Below are 19,303 nucleotides of genomic sequence, written 5' to 3'. Positions count from 1 at the left end.
GAAACATCAATGATGAGAGAGAATCATTGATCAGCTGCCTCCTGCACGCCCCACACTGGGGACTGAGCCCACAACCCGAGCATATGCTCCGATCAGGAACTGAACCATGACCTCCTGGTTCACAGGTTGATGCTCAACCACTGAACCACACCAGCCAGGTAGCGTTCAGGTGATTTTGATGCTCCCTAAAGTTTGAGAAGCACTGCGCCAGAGCTCACTACCCCGCAGAGCAGCCACAAGCCCTTCAAATGCAGTTTGTCTGAGCTCAGATGTGCTGTAAGTATAAAATACCTATCATATTTCAGTCACTTAGAAAAAATGTAAAATATGTAATTTATATATGTAACTTTAAAAAAATTCTCATTGGAGGATATTTTTTTTCTATTGCTTTGTTGTTGTTTTGTTAGAGAGAGTAGAGGGAAGGGAGGTGGGGGGATAGAGATGTGACAGAGACACATCGATTGGTTGCCTCACACACACCCCAACTGGGGTCGGGGATCAAACCTGCAACCAGGGTACGTGCCCTTGACCAGGAATCAAACCTGAGACCCTTCAGACCATCAGCTAACACTCTAACCACTGAGCCAAACCAGCCAGGGCTCATGAGTAAGAAATTTGGTATTGATTACATGTTTCGATAATAATTTTGGATATACTAGATTAAATAAAATATATTTTCATAATTAATATTACCACTTCTTTTTAAAAATGTGACTACTAGAAAATGTAAAAATTACATATGTGGCTTGCGTTACATTTATATTGACTATGTTGCTCTAGAGCACGTGTCAAACACAAGGCCCGCGGGCCAAATCCGTCCCGCCAGGCCTTGCAATGTGGCCCGCACCGCACTGTCATCACTGCACTCCGCTGCGTTTCCATCACAGTGACAGTTTATGACTGTTCAGTAAACCATTCGGCCCGAGATTTAGGCTGGATTTTAGATTTTGGCCCCTCTAGAGTAGGGGTGTCGAACTCAATCAGAGAAGGGGCCAAAATCTAAAATCCAGCCTAAATCGCGGGCCGAATGGTTTACTGAACAGTCATAAACTGTCATTGTGATGGAAACGCAGCGGAGTGCAGTGATGACAGCGCGGAGCGGGCCACATTGCAAGGCCTGGCGGGACGGATTTGGCCAGCGGGCCTTGTGTTTGACACATGTGCTCTAGAGTATTATGTTAACAAAGCCATTCAAGAGTTAGCTGATTATCCAGGGGAAAGTAAGTTTGACTCATATTTGCTATTGATGGGGCCCAGATGTCATAAAGTTAGGTGCTAATCTACAGAAAACTGATAAGATGCAAGTGCTTTTTGTTGGGAGAAATAAATATTTCTGTTTGGAAGAGAAATGACCCCTAAAGGTTACAATTTTTTATTTATTGCTTCATATCTAACTTGGCAATCTCACTCCAGGATTTTTTCACATATCCCTTTTCTTCTCCGGGTCTCCCTCCCTCCCTCTCCCCTTTCCATAACTCCACGCTCTCCTAGCCTGGCAGGGTCTAGGTCAGTGAGGGCAGAGCATCCTGCTCCGGAGCCAGGGACATCCTACAGGACGGAATATGAATTGTGTTGAGGGGTTGGGAAGCTCTGAGGACCCCAAAGCCTGCATGATTCCAGGGATGGGAAGAGTGAGGAGATGGGAGAAGAGGGTGTTTCTGAAAAGCCCCCCTGCGCCCATGGGGCTGGGAGTCTGGGGAAGGTGCCTTTACCCGGGGGCAGAGTCAAACCCACAGCCCTGGGTGAACTGAGTGCCCCCAGGGAGGGCGCGCATTGTACTGTGCCCCTGGGGCAGACAGAACCTGTGCCCGGTGCTCTCCCCAGGGTGGCCAGGAGGCTCTTTGGGGGCATGATCCCACAGAAAGGGTGGTAAGAAAAAGGACAAGTCCCAGGCGCTGCCATTGGAATTACTAGAAGAAAACACCATAATTACAAGCATGAGTTACAAATAAATTATAAGACTGCAAAAGTAAATTTAAAAAGTCACCCAGGCAGGCCGGTGTGTCTCAGTGGTTGAATGTCAATCTATGAACCAGGAGGTCACGGTTCCATTCCTGGTCAGGGCACATGCCCAGATTTCGGGCTCGATCTCCAGAAGGGGGCATGCAGGAGGCAGCCTACCAACGATGCTTCTCTCTCTCACACCCTCTCCCTTCCTCTCAGAAATAATAAAAAGAAAAAAGGCCATCCTGGTCTAATTTACAAGTATAGTACTTAGCAAGAGCCTAGAAACCCTGCTGAGTTCTCACTTGTGTTATCTTGTTTAATCCTCTCATGGTCCTGAGGTCTGCAATCATTCCTACTTTTACAGATGAGAAAACAGAGGATAAGCTACAAAGTCACAGGAAATGCCAAAGTTGGGATATCAATTTGAGACTCCATGCACTACTGACGTGGATAAGAATCATGGAGAAATCCCTCTAAGTGGGGTTCTCAGAGTCCAACCCAGCCCCAGCCAGGAGGCTTCTGTGCAGCGAGCATCCTTCAAAAGAGGCAGGCCGTGCAGGGACCAGGTTAGCCCTTGAATGGGGATTTCCTCAAGGTTACACATCCATCAGGGCTGCAAAGGAGGCTCAGGTGCCCTTACTCCTAGTTTGGGGCCTTCTCAGTCAGAGAAGATTAAAAAAATATATATATATATATATATTATTGATTTTTTACAGGGGGTTGGGGGAGAAAGAGAGCTAGAATCATCGATCAGCTGCCTCTTGCACACCCCCCACCGGGGATGTGCCAGCAACCAAGGTACATGCCCTTAACCGGAATCGAACCTGGGACCTTTCAGTCCGCAGACTGACGCTCTATCCACTGAGCCAAACCGGTTTCAGCCAGAGAAGATTTTTGCAATTAATGAACAGTTGCCTAATATGAGCCAAACGTTGACCGGTGTTGCAGTTCAGTTCAGTGAAGGATATAGATGGTTTCATTATCCTATTCTATGTATATGTTCCACATCCTCCATAACTGAAAGTTTAATAAAATGCCAGATGAAGAGCTGTGGACAGTGGCCATCCAACTAATAAAGCAATTGAGAGTAAGTAGTTATTCATCATGACTCTGGGCGCAGTCCACTCACACACCTACAATACCTTACCACTTCCTGAACTCAGTTTCGCCTTCTTAGTCATGTCTATAAATGCTTTTTATTCATCCCTGTAAAAACAACTCAAGATGAAATTAAAATGAGCCTTCCATGTCAATGAAATATTCCATAGCAAAGCAGATGCTGGATTGACTCAAGTGCAAACATTTGACTTCTACATAACTTCTCAGGTGTGAACCATTGCCTAAAGAAACCTCCCCTAGCACAGTCCTTCCCTCAAAAGCGGCAGGAAGTAAGGGGAGTGTGGAGGTGACGGATGTGAGCCCACTGTCAGCCTCTGGGTTCTTGGGGCTGGAGTGCAGAGTGGACGGGGGTGTGCAAGAGGCAGCTGATTGATGATTCTAGCTTCTTTGGAAGGCAGTGTCCAAGTGCCTGGACAACTCGGTGCCTGGATTCCCTCATCCCAGCTTCTGTGACTGGTGGCTGTTGAGGAACCCACTCTCTGTGAATTATCCTCAGCCAGAAGCAAGGTCCCCACCAGCAGCCACAGCCAAAACTGAAGGACATAACAAGGATGATAAACTCTTAGTGCTATTCATACTCCAAACTCCCCAGAGGGTCAGGCTGATACTAGGCTCCCGCTGAGACCATCTTCTTGCTAAATCCCTTTTCCTGCCGGGTCCTGCTTCCCTCACTTCTTGTCTTTTCAGAGAGCTCTACCAATACATCACTTTCCTTTTTGAATGTTTAAAAATTTGTCTGTCAAGCCTCACTAGATCATATTTTTTCCCATTGATATTTAGATAGAGTGGAAGCGAGGGAGAGGGGGAGAGGGGGAGAGAGCGAGGAGAAATGTCGATGTGAGAGAGACCAGGGCCGGGTATAGAACCTGCAACCCAGGTCCCTGCCCTTGCCTGGGAATCGAACCTGTGACCCTTTGGTACAGGTGCTGACACTCAAACCACTGAGCACACTGGTCAGGGCTCCAATACATCACGTTCACAGGAATCCCCATCTCCAGCCCTGTTTCTAGGAATGGCATCCTAAGAAACCAGATTGCAAAGCTTTTACCAGTGTTTTTTTTTGTCCCCGCCCCCCCCCCCCCCTTCATATCCCGGTGAGATACTTAGAGCTGAAATTATGTTCCCATTTCCAAAGAGAAAGCTGCTAGTAACAGGGCCCAAGGGTCCTTGGAGGCACAGGGCTGTCAGGAGCAAGGAAATGAATGTCTAGATTACAAGTGCTATCCAATAGAACCTCTCCCAAAATGATATCCACTGGCCACATGCGGCTATTGGATAAAGTAAAATTTCAATTCTATTTTAATTAATTTGAATGTAAATAGACACATGTAGCTCCTGGCTACCACACCAGGCAGTGCAACTCTAGAAGGAGGAAGCAATGTGAATGGGTACATGGTTTGGGACAGGGTTTCCAAAGCATGTGTCCTGTGAAGGCCTTGGGGGGAAAATGTAGATTGGGAGCAAAAGGTGAAATAAAATTCGTTATTTATCCCAAGACCAAAGATGGCCCTGCATCCTGGGATAGGGACAAGCAGGGGGGGGGGGGGGGGGCTGGGAGCAGGGGTCGGGAATCCTCCACTAATTTTCACCTCAAAGGGTTTGCCTTTGAGCTCTCGAGCCTAAGGAAAAGCAGAACATCTGGGGCAGGGTCTGTGCTCCCCACTGCTTTTCTTGTCTGCTGTCCCGGCCCCCAGCTCAAGGACAGAAGAGGATGCAGATGGCTGGGCCATTCATTCCCTCACTCACTCAACACACCCATTCATAAAGATGTATTAAACACCTTCTAGGAGTCAGGTAGTGTAATCTAGAGATGAACACGATCTTAAGAAAAGTACAATACTCAGGGAAAGAGAGAAACTTAAAGTACAGCTAGTAGGATAGAGTGGTGGGCATGACAGGATAACCTGCCAAGTGTAATCTGTAGCAGCCACTCTGCCTGGGGAAGTGGAAGGGGTCCTTGAGGTCACATGTGAGCTTAGGCATTTGGAGTCTTGGAGGACCAGAGACATTTTCCCTGGGAGAGAAGTGAGAGGAAGGGAATTCCATGCAAAGGAATTCCCAAGGGGCAGGTGGGACACGGCACTTTCCCAGTGGTGCCTGATGAGACTGAGGAGGGCCGCTGTGGACCAGGGCCTGCGGGGCTGGGGGTAATGGCACCAAGTCCTATGGTATTTGGACTCTGAGGGTGACAGGAAGTCAGCTGAGGATGCTTTATTGGCTGTGTCATTTGGAAAAGTCATTTTGCATCCCGGGACCAGCAGGCACCAAAGGGCCTAGGCTAGAGAAGGGATGGTGGATGAGGAGGTTGGTACGAGGGGTAGTTCAGGCCCAGGTGGGAGTGACCCTTCCTGGCCTTGGCCTGGGGCAGCAGCCAAGGCCCAGTGTCCCTAGGGCCTCAGCCACCTGCCAGGCCTGGACCTGGCCTCCCCACCATGGTCCTCACTGGGGCAGAGGTGGCTGCAGTGCAGATGGGCTGGGGGACTATAAATAGTCAGGGTGCATACATTAGCATGCCAATGCACCCGAACCCCATCCTCTATGCTAATGGCCCACCATGCGCCTGAACACCTTCTGTTCCCCTGCATGCATTTGCATGCACAATTAGCATAATCTTGTATAATTAATGAACAGCGTCAATTTTAGCTCCTAAGTAATTTGATTAACATGTTGATAGGGCACTTACGAGGCTCTCCAAACCTCAGGGCCGGGCACGGGGCCTGAGGAGAGGGGAAGAGGAGGGGGAGAGACAGCTAAGCGGGCCCCCAGCTGCCCAGGAGAGTGGTGGTGACTCCACTTTCTCCTAATGGGGCCTGAGGGGAGAGGGGAGAGGCTGCTAATGGGAGGCCCCTGGGCACCCCATGTGGAGTGGCAGGGACCTGAGCATGAAGCACACTGTGTCCTTGTGGACACAGAGATACACAGGCCCCTGGCATGTACCCCAGCCCAGGGAGTCTTCTGTGAATGCAGGATGTGGAGAACAGAAGAGGAGGGATGGAGAAAACGTAGGATGACTGGTGGGCTGGGGATGGATGGGCAGAGGGAAGCCACAGAGGAAGAGGTGTACTTGTGGGTCGTTGGGGACATGAGGTCCTGAGACTTAGGGAAGAACTTGTATAGTCCTCTGGCCTCGGGTGGGTGAGCCAGGCTCCAGAGCCAGGGATCTTGGCTCCTTTTCTTTATGACTCATGCGTGAGGCAGAGGTGCGGGGCTGGCACCTTTATAATGCCCCAGTGACGGGGAGAGAACACATAGAAGACTGAGTGCTGCTCCCTTCCTTTTCAGAATCAGAGCCATTCCTAGCCGCCAACCCAGGGCTTCAGACAGAGGCCCAGCTCCTCTCTCCTGCTCATCTCTGAGTCAGAGTCAGGAAGGTCATCCCTGCCTCGAACGGACTTCCCTGTTGCTGTCTGGGCTCAGGTGCACTACCTCCCAAGATGGTCAATTAAGGTGAGGGCAGGTGGGGTAAGAAATGGTACTGTGGCAGGCCCTGTACCGGACATTGTGTCAACACCTCTCACTTAACTTTACCACATTCCTACCAGCTGGGGTTAGGAGTCAGCCCATTTTAGTTTTAATTTTTATTTTTTATTGATTTCAGAGAGGAAGGGAGAGGGAGAGAGAGATAGAAACATCAATGATGAGAGAGAATCATTGATTGGCTGCCTCCTGCACACTCCCCAGCGGGGATCAAGCCCGCAACCCAGGCATGTGCCCTTGACCAGAATCAAACCCAAGACCCTTCAGTCCACAGGCCTACACTCTATCCACTCAGCCAAACCAGCTAGGGCAAGTCAACCCCACTTTACAAATGAAGAAACTGGAGCTGAGAAAGGTGAGACCTTGCTCCAAGTCACATGCCACCCATTCCAAGTTGACTTCAGTCCCCCAACCCTGAATAGCCCTTAGCTTTATGGTGAGGATTTATCATTCGAATTGCAGACAGTTCATTTATTAGTCATCTCCCACTCCACCCATTATGGTCCCCAGGCTTCATCATGCCCATACTCACTCTCCACCAACATCCTCTGGAGGCATCGTCCATAGCACCCTCCAGCCTCAGCCTGGGGGCCACTCTGATCTCAAGCTTAGTTTCAGCTGCCCAGATACCTTACCTCAAATCCCTGGATTAGGGATGGCTTGCTTTGTGATTGGCCTCCTAGCCCACATGAACCCCAGGGCACATGGAGGAACCTCTCATGAACCCTCTCTACTTCCTCCCTCAAATGCTCCCAGCTCTGAAAGGGGGTCAGGGGAAGAAGTGCAGTTCATTCTCTGGCAAGAGGGAAAATTTCAGTCCTGCTTCAGCCCTGAACCAGCAGGAAGGTTCTGGAACCTCCAGGGGAAATTGACAGAATGTTCCATGGACTACTGGATTAGGAAGAGGGGCATATTCTTTCACAGCTTCTACAAGTCCTTCTCATCAAAGTGAATTTGTCGGCTTGTACTAGTACCTGATCTAGGGATTGAGGCCTAAGTTTGCCACCAATAGGATAGATGAAAGCTTACATGGGCCAGCTGGCTCAGATATGACCTGTTCAATAGTTATTGTGCATTAGGTACAACTACATGCCTAGTGTTCATAGTCCACAGCTCCTGTCCACCCTAGGAGCCAGAGGAGGAGAGCTGTGGGCCTCTCATGGGATGAAATCTTCCTCACCTACTTCTGCACCATTCTGGCCAATCAAGCAACTATTTAATCTTAGAGCTGTGATGTCTAATAAGATAGCCATTTTAATGTGGCTATATAAGGGGGGGGGGGAGTTTACATCTATGATACTTTCAATAATAAAGATAAATTTTAAAAATGTATTTTCATTGGTCAAAATTACATAAAGTTGAACATTCAGTTCCTCAGTCACAGTAGTTACATTTCAAGTGCCAAATAGGTATATGTAGCTATTGGCTACCATATTGGTCAATGTAGAACATTTCCATCATCACAGAAAGTTCAACTGGATAGTGTTGTCTTAGAGCCTTACATTGTTTTTCACTTCCTCTTACCATTATGTAAAGGCTTACATAATTATGTGTTTTTAATTTATTGATTTGAGAGAGATAGAGAGGGAGGAAGAGGGTGAAGAGAGAGAGAAACATTGATTTGTTGTTCCACTTATTTATGGATTCACTGGTTGCCTCTTATATGTGCCCTGACTGGGGAAATCTAACCCACAAACTTGGTGTATTGGGATGATGCTCTAACTAACTGAGCTACCCAGCCAGATCTTACAAAATTGTGTTTTATAGCAACAGCTCTGTAATCTTAGTAAGATCAGAGAGCTATGCGGTGTTTTAACTTGTTCTATCCCATTCCCTTCTCCTCAGCTCTGTGGTAGCTTTGAAAACCAGCAGCCTTGAAACCTTGGTAGCTATGACAACCAAGAGTCTAGTAGCCACTGGAAAGGACAAATTGGTTTTGAAAATTCTTAACAATCTGTATTTCCAGACAATCGTTACTATTTGATCTTCCTGGAAGCTCCCTGGCAGCCTCATTCTCAGTACTTGTTATTTGACCTGATTCAGATCTTCCTTAGTGGGAAAAACCCTATCCACAGGGTGTTTGTTGAAAACAATCTGGGGCAACTGTTCAAACTGCTGTTGCTGGAAGCACTGGTACTAGTTGGAGCAAACAGGAGTCTGGAAAAAGTGAGAATGAAATGTTCATAGGAGGCTCTGAAAAGTTCTTATATATTCCTGGAAATTTAGAAGGTAACGTGTATGCTCGGGGAAGAGCAGGTGTCCAGAAAAGATCTCCTCCTGCGTGCTTGGGTCTGGGGTGACCCTGTGCATTTCTACAGAGCTTGCGAGAACATTTTGTAACGGTTTGAGGCCTTGCTCTGCTGCATCCGGAGCAAGGTTATAGAAATTTCAGACAGTCGCAAAATAAATAAATAAATAAATAAATAAACAAATAAATAAATAAATAAAAAATAAAAAAATAAAAGCTCTCCCTAGTCTCCCATCTCTATCTGACCCTTCTGCACAAGCAAGAAGTGAAGGTAAAGGCAGAGCTTCCCTAACACACACACACACACACACACACACACAACCTTTTGGGAAAAGGTTGAAGACTTATTGGTCCAAGGCAATTAAGGAAGTGCCTGTTCAATTACAAGCAGAACACTAAGCTAAATGAACAGAAGAAACTTTAGTGGTCATGACAAAGAATACAGACTTTATAGAATTGGTGCAGTAAAGTCACTAAACAAATAGCAACAGCAACAAACATTAGAAGAGGGGATTTGATTTGTAGAAGTACCACATTATATTATTAAACTATTAATTTTCAACAAATAGTTATGAAACATGCAAAGTAACAACGAACTATCACTCAAAGATGAGAATAAAGCAGTTAGTAGGAACTGTCCTTGAGGAAGCCCACATGTTAGACTTACTAAACAAGTACTTTAAACAGCTATTATAAATACTTTAAGAAATAAAGGAAACCATTTTTAAAGAATAAAAGAAAGTATGATAATATTTTACCAAATAGAGAACATCAATAAAGAGTCACAAATTATTAAAAAAGAACCAAATTTAGCCCAGTCGGTATGACTCAGTGGTTTGAGCATCGACTTATGAACCAGAAGATTGCAGTTTGATTCCTGGTCAGGGCACATGCCTGGGTTTTGGGATCAATACCCAGTGTGAGGCATGCAGGAGGCAGCCGATCCATGATTCTCTCTCATCGCTGATTCCTCTCTCTCTCTCTCTCTCTCTCTCTCTCTCTCTCTCTCTCTCTCTCTCTCTCCCTCCCTCCCTCCCTCCGTCCCTCCCTCCCTCCCTTCCTCTCTGAATCAATAAAAATGTATTTTTTAAAAAAGAACCAAATTTAAGTTCTGGAGTTGAAAAGGACAACTTAAAAGTAATTTTTCTAGAGGAATTCAACATATCTGAGTTGACAGAAGAAAAAAAAAATCAGTGAACTTGAAGATAAGTCAATTGAGAGAACCCAGCTCTGGAGCAGAAAGAAAAAGAACAACCAAAGGTGAATAGAGCCTAAGATGTTCTGGGTCACCATTAAAAATACCAACATACACATAGTCGGAGCCCCGGCAGAAAGGAAGGAAAGGAAATGGGCAGAAAGAAAGTTTGAAGAAATAATGGCCCAACACTTCCCGAATGTGATGAAAACCTTTTCTGCACATTTAAGAATCTTAATAAATTCCAAGTAATGTGAACTAAGAGATGCACACATAGAAACATACTCAAACTGTTAAAAGACAAAGACAAAGAAAGAAGCAACAAGAGAGAAGCAGCTTATCATGGACAAGGGATCCTCAATAAGATGAACAGCTGACTTCTCATTAAAAATCATAAAGATTAGAAGACAGTAAAATGACATATTCAAAGTGTTGAAAGAAAACAATTGTCAACCAAAAAATTATAGTAAAACTACCCTTTAAACATGAAGTATAAATTAAAATTAAATAAACATGAAGGATGGTTTAAGATGATAAACAAAAACTGAGGGAATTAAGGACTAACAGATCTTTCTTATAAAAAACTAGAGGCCCAGTGCATGAAAATTCATGCACTGGAGTGGGGAGGGGCGGTCTCTCAGTTCGGCCTGCCCCCTCTCACAGACTGGGAGCCCTCAGGGGCAGGAGGCCACCCTCAATCAGCGGAAGATGACGCCCCATCACACCTCTGCTGCTGCCATTGCTGGCAATGCAAACCTCAGCCGGCCCTGTGCAATGAAGGTCCTGGGTTTGATTCTCAATCAAGTTGCAGGTTTGATTCTGGCCCTGGTCAGGACATCTTCAGGAGGCAACCAATCGATGTGTCTCTCTCACATGGATGTTTCTCTCTCTGTGTCTCTCCCACTTCCTTCCACTCTCTCTAAAAATCAATAGAAAAATATCCTCAAGTGAAAATTAATAAAAAAGGAGAGGAAAGGGAATGACTATATTGCAGCACTATTTCTATATATTATTATAGCTAATTTTATTTAAATTAATTGTTTTAAATTAAAATATTAATTTATATTCCCAGGGAAACAACTAAGAAAATTACTCAAAATTAGATAAAAACAACAGCAACAAAAGATATACTGGTAACTATCCATTTAATACAAAAAAGATAGTAATGGAGTAATAGAGAAAAACAACAAAAATAAGACAAAAAAATCAGCAAAATCCAAGACATAAATCCTACTTTATCAGTAATTATATTAAATGTAAATGGATTAAACACTCCAATCAAAAGGCAAAGAATGGCCATATGGATTAAAAAACATTATGTTTAGAGTGATGAACAGACAATACAATATACAGATGATGTTATAGAATTGCACAACTGAAACCTATATAAATTTATTAACCAACTAGGAGCCCAGCGGGTGATTTGAAATTGCACTGCACTGCCCACTCTTGAGTATTTGATGCAGCCCCAGCTGCTGCTGATCAGGTCCTCCTCCATCCAGCACAGTCATGTGGAGGCCCCTGCCACCCGCCCCCCAGATGCTGTGTGAGCAACCTCCTGTCTGGTCGACCAGTTCCAGTGTTCCAGTTAATTAGCATATTTCTCTAATGTGTGTGTGTGTGTGTGTGTGTGTGTGTGTGTGTGTGTGTATACGTATATCCCCAATAAATTCAATTAAAAAAATGAATGTAGAAAATGCAAATTTAAAGTTTTACAGTCTGTTGAGTTGCATAGGTTGTTTCATGCACTAGAGGCCCGGTGCATAAAAATTCATGCACTGTAGGAGAGTTGTCTGGGAGTTTCACTGGGGTGGGTGGGATGGGGGGTGGAGGCAGGCAGCTGGGAGAAGGGAGGGGGACCCCCGGCCAGCAGCCAGCAGCCACTAGGGGCTATACCAGTGCATGAATTTTGTGCACTGGGCCTCTGGTGTTTATATATAATAATAATCCTATATAATAAAGAGCTAATATGCAAATGGTCATCACACCCTCATGCCCTTGCATCCTCACTCCGGGGCTGGGGGGCCTGAGGCCAGGCCAGGGGACCTGAGGCTGCACCTCTCTCCCTGTGGGGTTTGATGGGGCGTGGAGATGCCCAGGGACTTGGCTGTGGGTCCCTCAGTATGCCCCAGACTCTTACAGGAGGTAGATTTTCATATACATTTTATTAATTTTCTTTCATCTCTGATACTTCTATTATAGAGAAAGAACAAATGGCAATATTAAAATATTTCCTCTAATTAATTCCCTTTTAATGTGCATGAATTTCATGCACTGGGTCACTAGTAATAATACTACTACTAAAAAAATAATAATAATAATAATGTGTAGAATTTAAAAATAATCAAAATTCATAGGGTAATTGAATGTCCTAAGATCGATGGTGTACTGGCAAATATTTAACAACCATTTCCAGCGAGGGGAAAACCCTGATTTATAGTGTTTGTCGATTTCATGGTTATATGTTCCTCCCATGGCTGATTTCAAGCTATCAATGTGAAGTCTCTGAATATGGAGTTGAGCAGAGTTACTAATAATTAGCACTTCTGAGTCAGTATGAGCCAGCTCTGGCACACTACTGTCAAAGATTATAATATTAGTCAGGAAAGAAATTATGACTTTATTAAGAATATATAGTAAATTTTAAGAGTAATGACTAAAAGAATAGAAATGAAATGAATAAATTTCCAAGCCAGTAAAGGGGAAAATAAAATAAGAAATACAGCCTTAGCTGGTTTGGCTCAGTGAATAGAGCGTTAGCCTCTGGATTAAAGGGTCCCAGGTTCAATTCCAGTCAGGGCACATGCCTGGGTTGCAGGCTTGAACCCCAGTAGGGGGGCGTGCAGGAGGCAGCCGATCAATAATTCTATCTCATCATTGATGTTTCTATCTCTCTCTTCCTCTCCCTTCCTTTGTGAAATCAATAAAAATATATTTTAAAAAAAGAAATACATATACCACATCAAACAAAGTAGCTAAACCATTTTAAATAGCAAGAAAGGAAAAAAAATAGAAGTGGAACAAATAAAAAGTACAAAGATCGTAGGAATATTATTCAGAAAAGATAATAGAAAAATAGCTTAAATAAATCATAATCTCAATAAAGTAACTAGACTAAACTTGCGAGGTGAAAAACAAACTAGATTTTTAAAAAACCCAGCAATATGCTGTTAAAGGGAAATATCTGGAACATAAGGACACATAATGGTTGAAAATCGTAGGATGTAAAAAGAAATATGAGGCAAATATAACCAAAAGTAAGTTGATAGAGCCTATAAATAATATCTATAAAATAGACATTAAAGCAAAAATATTATTAAAAATAAAGGATCAATAAAATGCTGATAAGCCCTGGCCAGTGTGGCTTAGTTGTTATGAGTGTCAGCCCATGCACTCGAGAGTAGCTGGTTTGATTCCAGGTCAAGGGCACATACCAGTGTTGCAGGTCCAATCCCCGCCCCCTGTCAGGATACCTGGGAGGTAACCAATCGATAGGTCTCTGTCATATTGGTGTTTTTTTCTCTCTTCCCCCTCCTCCCTCCCTTTCACTCTCTCTAAAATCAATGGAAAAAATACCCTCATTCCTTAGATGAGGATTTTAAAAATGATGATAAAAACAATTAACTCAGAGGGAAGCTACAAGGTTCTGGTCTAGGGCTTATGCCTTGGTGATAGGCTCCTCCTGGGCTGGACCCTAGTTGGGGCTCATGCAGGAGGCAACCAATCACTGTGTTTCTTTCACATCAATATTTCTGTCTGTCTCTCCCTATCTCTTCTGCTCTCTCTCTCAAAAATAAAAATAAAAAATCAATGGAAAAATATCCTCAGGTGAGGAATAAAAAACAATAATATATATGCCTAATATGCAAATTGTCCCCTTGGGAGTTCAACCAGCACACAGGGAGTTCGATCGCTCGCTATGACGTGTACTGACCACCAGGGGACGAAGGAAGGCCCCGATCGGCCCTGATCGCAGGCCAGGCCTAGTCACCCTACTCATGCACAGATTTTATGTACCAGGCCTCTAATAATAAAATAGAAAACATATTTTAAAAACACACAAAGGAAATGGTAACTACATAGGCAAATATATAATTTTTTTCATATTCTTTAACTCTCTTTAAAAATATTTGGCTGTTTAAATAACATGGGTATTAAGAAAAAACTCAAAAGGGAAATGAGAGAGTATTTTTAATTGAATAAAAATGAAAACATGTCATAATTTGTGTATGCCCCTTCAGCAGTAGTTAGGGAGAAATGTACAGCACTGAAAGCCTGTTTTAGACAACTAAGAAAGGCCTCAGCTTCCACTCTAAAAAACCAGGAAAAGGAGAGAAAATTAAGCTCATAGTAAGCAGTAAATAGCAACTAATAAATATAAACATAGAAAATAGAAAATCAAATCACCGGGACTGGTTTGGCTCAGTGGATAGAGCATCAGCCTGCGGACTGAAAGGTCCTGGGTTTGGTTCCGGTCAAGGGCATATACCTTGGTTGTGGGCACATCCCCAGTGGGGGTGGTGTAGGAGGCAGCTGATCGATGATTCTCTCCCATCGATGTTTCTAACTCTCTATCCCTCTCTCTTCTGCTCTGTAAAAAATCAATAAAATAAAATAGAAAATCAATAGAGAAAACCAATGAAATAAAAAGCTGGTTCTTTTAGAAGATCAATAAAATGGATAAACCTGTAGCTATATTGCTCAGGAAAAAAAGAGAAGATACAATTTGCCAATACCAGAAATGAGAGTAGTGACATTCCTACAGATTTTAGATATATTAAATGGATAGGGAATATTATTAACAATTTTATGCCAACAAATTCAGCAACTTGGACAAATTCCTTGTAAGATACAAATTCACAAAGCCCAATTTAGAAGAGCTTAAGGAAGAAGTAATACCAACTCTACCCAAACTCTTAAAAAAAACTGAAGAGGAAGAAATACCTCCCAACTCATTTTTGATATCAAAACCAGACAAAGAAATTACAAGAAAACTAGAGACAAATATCCATATGAATATCAGTGCAAAAATTCTAAATAAAGTGTTATTGAATCAAATCCAACAGTATATTAAAAGGTTAATATGCTATCACCAAGTGAAGTTTATATGGGAAATATAGGGTTGGTTTTAATATTGGAAAACCAATTGATGTAATTCATAATAAACTAAAAAAGAGGTCATCTCAAAAGATGCAGAAAAAGCACTTGGCAAATCTAACATACATTCCTGATAAAAACTCGCAGTAACTAAATAGAGGAGGGAATTTCCTCAACCTGACAAAAGGCATCTATGAAAAACATATAGTGACATACATGCAAACATACATACATGCATACATACATACATAATGGTGACACCCTGAGTACTTCCATCTAAGATCAGGAACAAGACAGATGTTCATTCTCAATGCTATTATTCAACATTGTACTGGAAGGCCTGGCTAGTATAATCCAGCAAGAAAAATGAATAAAAGACATCACATTCCAGTGCCAGGTTTATATCCTAAACAAACTCTTGTACCTACTCAGATTAGAAGAAATAGACAAGACTGCATAACTGCTTTGCTTATCATAGCAAAAATAACATACAACGAACAACAGCTAAATATAGCAACAAAAAAATTCAGAAATATAATGCTGAATTTAAAAACATCTTAGAAGACTACTATATAGAAAATAACATAATTTTTATAAAGTTAAACATAAGCACAACTAAACAACATGCTTAATATTCTACAAATTGTGATCTTTTTTTTTTTTTTTTTTTTTTAAAGAGCAAGCTCATGATAAACACAAACCTCAATTTATTTATTACCTTTGGGAAGGGGCTGGCAGTGGTATGAGATGGGGAAGGAAGAAGGTGGTGGCATCAATGCTATTTTTATTTTATTTATTTATTTATTTAGTTTTTAAATATATTTTTTATTGATTTTTTACGGAGAGGAAGGGAGAGAGATAGAGAGCAAGAAATGTCCATGAGAGAGAATCGACCAGCTGCCTCCTGCACACCCCCTACCGGGGATGTGCCCACAACCAACGTACATGCCCCTGACAGGAATCGAACCTGGGACCCTTCAGTCCTCAGACCGACGCTCTACCACTGAGCCAAATCGGTTTCGGCTCAATGCTATTTTTAATGTTCTAAGTTTAAGTTTGTTGGTAGGTTCACAAATGTACAGTGATTATCATGCTTTCTCATTTTTATTTTGTTATATGTTCTTTCTTATGTATTATCTAGGTATAATAACTTACAATTTTTTTCAAGTGGATCCAGTATTTAATGTAAACAATGAAACCATAAAAATACTAGAAGAACTACAGGATAGATTTTTAAAAAATTATCTTGGCCTGATAAAGGTATTTCTAAATAGGATGAAAACCCGAAGTATTTAAAAGATTGAGGGACTGGGTAAAAGTTTCACCATAAAAAGTTAAAGGACAACAACCAACTAGAAAAAAATTTGTGCAACTCATGACAAAGATGCACAAATATTCCTTAACATATATTCCTACAAATCAGTAACAAAAGCCAATCTGTTATAGAAAAATAAATAAAGGATATGCACTAATGGTTCACAGAAAAGGAAATAGACTTTAAATACATGAAAGTGTGCTCAACCTCCGAGTGAGAGCAACGGAATTCACTGGGAATCACAGTTGACTTCTATGATGAAGAAAGGTGGGGGAAATTATGGCAATCAGTGCTTGCTGCAGTCATTTCTCAACCCTGAGATCACCTGCCTCTATTCCTTGAAGATTTTATTCCTGGATCACTATATATGCTCTTAAACATTGGTCCTATCATAATTCTTGGTGTTTTCAGCCGAAACCGGTTTGGCTCAGTGGTAGAGCATCGGTCTGCGGACTGAAAGGTCCCAGGTTTGATTCCGGTTAAGGGCATGTACCTGGGTTGTGGGCACATCCTCAGTAGGAGGTGTGCAAAGGCAGCTGGTCGATGTTTCTTTCTCATCGACGTTTCTAGCTCTCTATCTCTCTCCCTTCCTCTCTGTAAAAAATCAATAAAATATATTTAAAAAATAATAATAATAATTCTTGGTGTTTTCAATATCAACATCGACATATAATGCTTCCAACACATTCTCTTCTCCACTCCTTGAGCATCTCTCCTGCAACGGCCTGTCTCCAGCCTTCCAAGGTCACACAGGACCAATGAAGGCAATCCCCTAAGAACCCTACCTACAGGCAGCCCACTCTCTAACCTCCTGCTACTACCTCAACTCCAATAATTCTTTGGCTCCATCGGAACCCATGTTCCATGTATCCCGCCTTCTCTTCACTCTCCCACAGTCCTCTCCTAACCAGCTTAAACTGCTTGTTCCATTTTGTAAACACCCCTTGCGTACACTCTCTTGCCCTCTCGTGTTTCACCGTACCTGCATGTGTGCAACTCTGCATGGCTGGAGAAAATTCTCGCTTGAAATTTATGACCACAGACCTCAGGAGGGTCTTTAGTGCTACTTGGCAATCACACATTTCCATGGCCCATTCGCTCCCCTGGACAACTATTTTATGCCCTAATGTCTCCCTTTCCATCCTCATCCTCGACTGTTGACCTTGCTTCTTATTTTTCTGAGAAAACAAAGCAACCAGAAGAGAATGTCTGCAAGCTCCCACATTGTATGTACCCGTTTACCCATCTTCACTACTGTTTCCATGGATAACTTTGTGCTTTCAGCTAAAACCAGTCCTGGGCACAGGGTCCCATGTCTTTGCCAGCTAAAGGACATGGCTTCAGCAAGTCTCTCTTCTATCTCTTGCATCATCATTTCCCCCTTTCCTACTGAGTTCTCATCAGCATATGAACAAGCTATATATTTTTTCTTTTCCTTTCTTTAAAAAAAATATATATATTTTATTGATTTTTTTTGCAGAGAGGAAGGGAGGGAGATAGAGAGCTAGAAACATCGATGAGAGAGAAACATCGACCAGCTGCCTCTTGCACATCCCCTACTGAGGATGTGCCCGAAACCCAAGTACATGCCCTTGACAGGAATTGTACCTGGGACCTTTTAGTCTGCAGACCGACACTCTATCACTGAGCCAAACTGGTTTCGGCTATATATTTTTTCTTGGCCTTACCTTGTGCTCCGGCCAGCACCACGTTTTTGATCCCTTTACAGCAAAACTCAAAAGAATTCCTTTAGTCATTGTCTCTAATCTCTCTTCTCCTACTCATTTTTTAAAAGCGATTCTTTTATTTTTAATTTTTATTGCTTTCAGAGAGGAAGGAAGAGGGAGAGATAGAAACATCAATGCTGAGATAGAACCAGCCTACCGAGGACAGAGCCCACAACCTGGGCACGTGCTCTTGACTGGAATCCAACTTGGGACCCTTCAGACTGCAGGCCAGACACACTATCCACTGAGCCAAACCGGCTAGGGTCTCCCATTCTTTCTTAAACACCCTGCCAGACTTCTGCTTCTCCCCTCCATGGAAATCGCTGTTATTGATGTCACCAAGGTTCCCCATGTTGCTAAATCCAGTGGTCAATCCTTGGTCCTTTTTATCTTATCCACAAGCAGCATGGGATGCAGTTGACCACTGTGTCCTTTTTGGAATATTTCCTTATCTGGGGTACTGTACTCCCCTGATTTCCCTCTGACTACACTGGCTGCTCCTTCTCATTCATTGCTACCATATCTCTATGATCTACAAACACTAGACACCCCAGGATTAAGTTCTTGAACATATTCTAGTTTCTGTCAACACTCATTCCCTCCAATTTCATTCATTTAAATTCTTTTTTAAAAAAAATATTTTTATTGATTTTTTACAGAGAGAAAGGGAGATAGATAGAGAGCTAGAAACGTCGATGAGAGAGAAACATCGACCAGCTGCCTCTTGGCACACCCCCTACTGGGGATGTGCCCGCAACCAGCGTACATGCCCCTGACCAGAATCGAACCTGGGACCTTTCAGTCCGCAGACCGACGCTCTACCACTGAGCCAAACCGGTTTTGGCTCATTCATTTAAATTCTATCTGCATCCTGGATCTTTCCCTTGAGAACCATACTCATGTGTTGTTGTTATTTTGTTTTAATATACTTTTATTGATTTCAGAGAGGAAAAGAGAGAGATAAAAACATCAATGACGAGAGAGAATCATTGATCGGCTGCTTCCTGCATAGCCCACACTGGGCCCGAAACCTAGGCATGTGCCCTGACCAGGAATCGAACTGTGAACTCCTGGTTCATAGGTCAATGCTCAATCACTGAACCAAGCCGGGCCAAGCCAAACTCATAGTTTTAGCTGCTTTTTCAACATTCCCATCTTAAACAGAACACATCCAAAAC

At 43.0% G+C, this 19,303-nt stretch overlaps 1 protein-coding gene and 1 non-coding gene across 7 annotated transcripts in view; one reads left to right on the top strand and one right to left on the bottom strand.

Annotated features, from left to right (window-relative positions):
• EBF4 (EBF family member 4) overlaps positions 1-19,303 on the bottom strand; it is a 53,424-nt gene that overhangs the window by 13,761 nt on the left and 20,360 nt on the right. The window lies entirely within an intron of this gene.
• LOC118708552 lies at positions 8,810-8,941 on the top strand. The gene has a single exon (XR_004984626.1). It is a non-coding gene; the product is annotated as a small nucleolar RNA SNORA9 (small nucleolar RNA).

This window comes from Pipistrellus kuhlii, unplaced genomic scaffold (genome assembly GCF_014108245.1).
Source record: "Pipistrellus kuhlii isolate mPipKuh1 unplaced genomic scaffold, mPipKuh1.p scaffold_m20_p_6, whole genome shotgun sequence".
Lineage (NCBI taxonomy): Eukaryota > Metazoa > Chordata > Mammalia > Chiroptera > Vespertilionidae > Pipistrellus > Pipistrellus kuhlii.
Note: the sequence above shows the minus strand (reverse complement) of the source record. Positions and strands in the feature narration are given on the sequence as shown.